We start from the raw sequence: 3629 nt of genomic DNA, 5'->3' as shown, positions 1-3629 counted from the left end.
GCCACCTAAATAAGGGCTGGCCCTCCCCATGGAGAGGAGGAAGCTCCGAGTTCCCTGGGAGATGTCCCCCATCCTGACCTGAGTGTGTGTGTGTGGGGGGGCCTGGGTCCCAGGGAGGGTCCCTGACCCGCTGCAGGCCCTTGCTGTCCTCCCACACTCTCTGCCCCGTAGCTTGAGGCCTGCCTCGGGGCTCTGCTAGCCAGCAGCCAAGGGGAACCAGCTGCCACTCTGCGGGGGAGAAGGTGGCCACCACCGCCCCCAGGTAGGGGGAGGGGCCAGGCAGTCTCCCCTGCCCGCCTTCCAACTTCTCTAGTCTGCGCCTTCCAACTTCTCTAGTCCGCGGCTGGAGCAGAGGCCTCCCCTCCTTCGCCTCCTTTCCGCCCCGGGCCCTCCCTGCTGGGCCCTGGCCACCTGCCCCTCCTAACCTTGGTGTCCCCAGGGGCCGGGATGCCCTCTGTCCAAGTCCCTCCTCCCACAGGCTGGTGGCCCTGTGCTGGCCTGTCTTCCCCTCCCCCCACCCCCAGCCTCAACTGAGAATGGCCCTGAATCCAGCATTTCCAGCATTTCGAAACCAGGATTGTTTTGAAATCCCTGAGCACTTCTCCACCCTCCTCTGACTCCCCTCCTCCCCACTAGCCCAGAATTTAGTGCTCTAATCTGGCTTCATGCTGTGCATTGCCTGGGTGTGTGTGAGAGAGAGAGAGAAAGAGAGTTTGTGCTAGCACATGGCCATGTGCATACTACTCAGTGTCTCTGTGTGTGTGCATAGTATATTCCAATGTGGGTCTACCTTCTGTCAGCAGTTCTGTGACCGGCCGACGTCATTTGTGTTTCCTGGGCCCCCTTGGGCTTTCTCTATGAGTGTGGGCACTTCTGTGGGTCTGAGGGAGTCAGTTTTGGAGAGTTCGTGTTATTTTAAAGAGGTATCTTGGATGTGTGTGTTTGGGGGTTGTGTCCGTTTCTCTCTCAAGTACACGTGTCAGAGTATCTGAGAAGTGTGTGTGCCCGGGGTTGTGTCTTTGATGCATGTGTGTGTGCACACGCGCACACTCTGTGCGCTCTGTTCCCGCCTCTTTCCTCCTCCCTTGGAACATGTCTGGGGGTGTAGCCACAGGTCTCCCGATGGCTCCCTGGGACATGAAGTCCTCTGTCCTTTGAAAGGGAGGTTTCCTGGAGGAAGGCCAAGGCTTCTGGCAGTTCTGTGGTCCTTGGAGAGAAAGTGCGCAGTGGGGAGACTTTGGGATAAACTGTCCCCAGGGCTGGACTCTCCTCCTCTGCCGTCCCCAGACACCCGGCATCTCAAGGGGTCTGATGCTCCCAGTCCATCCTCTTCTTGTCCTGGTGCTGTCGTAGGGGCTGTGACAGGGAGGCCCAGTGCTCTTCAGAAAGGCATGGGGGAAGGGACTTAACCCCCCGCCCCTGGGGTGGCTTGCTTCATTGGAGACAAGAAACAGCCAGCCTCACCAGACCTGGGAGCTTTCAGAAAAGTTGACTTAGCTAGTTAGGGGCAGACAAAACAAGACACTCATGTTTCCAGCCTGAGCAGAAGACAGAGGGGCCTGGTCTCTTGGGGGGTTATACCACCCCAAAAATATGAAACATTGGCTGTGGGGCCAGCTGCCATTGTAGCCTTGACCCTGAGAAGTCCTTCTTGTTCTACAGTCCTTTATCGTGTTCTACAGGATGAGGGGTTGTTAGGGGGAGCTTTCTTTCCTTCCTTCTTCTTCTTTTTTTTTTTTGCCAAAGCTAAAATTGTGATGGTCATGTCTGCATGGGACACAGGCACTTGGAATCCTGATGCCTCGCTATGACTCAGTTTCCCATCCTGGGACCTCAGGCTATAATTGACGACTTTCTTCTAGAACCACTTGTAGCAAGTCAGTGAAGAAGAAGGGGGCTGGGGCAGGGGCTGGTTGTCGGAGTCTAGGGCCTAAGGAGACAGCAGCAGAGGTGGGCAGAGAGAGAAGCTGTCTCCTTCTAACCCCCCTTCCCATGGCCTCTGGTCCCAGGACCCGGCGGAAGGAGGGGAGGGGTAAAGGCACAGGTTGGTACAGTGCTCAGTGACCCAGCAGGGGGAGGGCCTTGGCAAGGAATCTTCAGTTTGTTTCTCAATCTCTGTCTCTGAGACCTGCGCATGCACGTCACTGCAGACACCTTCAGGAGATGAGCCCAGAAAAGTCACCCAGGTGATGGTAGGACAGGGTGGTACCAGATGGAGACAGGTGGTACCATGTTCTGGCAGGCATGTTATGCTTGCCCCCTAGAATGGGCAGTTGGGCCCAGCACGAGGTTCCCTCCCCAGTTCCCCTGTCCTGGGCCTGGGCACACCACAGGCTGGAGAGGGTTAAGTCTGGTTGGCAGGGACAGCGCCCCCCCTCCCCAACCCAGTGCAGTGAGAGAGAGAGGGAGGGGTAGTTAGCAGCTTGCTCTAGTTGGCTTCTTTCCCAGAATTCTTCGGAAAAGAACTCCCCTTTGACCCCCAGTACAAACTGAGCCGAGCCACCAGCCTCCCTCCCGCCTGCCTGCCTGTGGGAGCTTCACCCGGCCCCCTCCTACTGAACTGCTATGCCCGATTCTCTCCCTCCAGGCCCTCCCAGCTAGGCCCAGTCCCCAGGACTTGAGTCTTCCGGAGACAAGGGAGACCACACAGGGACAGAGGACCCACACCATTCTTTTCCCTGACACAGGATAACCCCGGGGTGGTGGGTGCTGGAAGCTGGGGTCCTCAGGCCTCTCATCCATCCCTCTACCCGAGTCCTCAGGCCAGGACGTAGGAGTCCTGCCCACCCCACCCCCGACCCTGGGGCTGAGCCCTAAGGCATCTCCAGGGCCTTCTCCTTTCCTGCTTCCAGGGGAGGGAGGGGGAGCCGTGCGGTGGGGCGGCTGGGTCAGGCCTGGCTCCCGGCCAATCCACAGAAGTCGTGGAGGGGGGGTGGTGTCCGAGTAGCTCAGGGACTTCCTGGAGCTACAAGCCTGTCTGTGTACATGCTTAGTGGTGTGCGTGCTGGGGGTGGGGCTGGGGTTCTGGGAGGAGCAGGGGTAGAGATTGCTGGCCCGGGGCTTCGAGCTGTGACCCTCTCTCCACAGGGAGCCCCAGCCCCGACCGCACCCTTGAGCCCGAGCCCGACACGCGTTATCCCGAGGTGAGAGGTCCGTGTGCTTGTGTGTTCTCACACCCTCCGCGCTCAGCTCTGCCTGCCTCTGCCGGAGCCTCCTGCTTGGCTTTTTGTCTTGGGCGCCCTCCTCCTGGCTCTCTGCCCCTACTTCTCCTTTCATTCTCCTCCCCCAGAGGAGGGGGTGCTGACAGCTTACAACCTGGGACCCAGTGGGGACGGGGGCGGGGCCCTGGCAGGAAGGGTTAAAGCGCCGACCGCAGCTCCAGTGAAAGTCCCAGCCGGGGTGGGCGGTGGGGAGCCCCAGCCCAGTCACCCCTGGAGGGCAAGGTATGGTTTCTTTCCTGGTCATCCCAAGCGCCTGCTACCCTCTGCCTGCTGGCTTTGGCCTCAGCTGACTGAGTCAAAGCCAGGGTGGCCACCAGCCACGGTAATGTGGTTTCTGTCCTGACCCCTAGACACACACGCGCGCACGCGCACGCATGCACGCACGCAGGCACACGCACACTTTCTCCC

General features: G+C 59.5%; 1 protein-coding gene across 1 annotated transcript in view; it reads left to right on the top strand.

Moving 5' to 3' along the window:
- BCL9L (B-cell CLL/lymphoma 9-like) overlaps nucleotides 1-3629 on the top strand; it is a 28349-nt gene that overhangs the window by 3253 nt on the left and 21467 nt on the right. The window contains exon 2 of the mRNA XM_010830650.1: nucleotides 3088-3143. The gene's annotated coding sequence lies outside the window, so the exon portion shown is untranslated. The remainder of the gene's footprint in view (nucleotides 1-3087; nucleotides 3144-3629) is intronic.

This window comes from Bison bison, unplaced genomic scaffold (assembly GCF_000754665.1).
Source record: "Bison bison bison isolate TAMUID 2011002044 unplaced genomic scaffold, Bison_UMD1.0 scf7180017864518, whole genome shotgun sequence".
NCBI lineage: Eukaryota > Metazoa > Chordata > Mammalia > Artiodactyla > Bovidae > Bison > Bison bison.
Note: the sequence above shows the minus strand (reverse complement) of the source record. Positions and strands in the feature narration are given on the sequence as shown.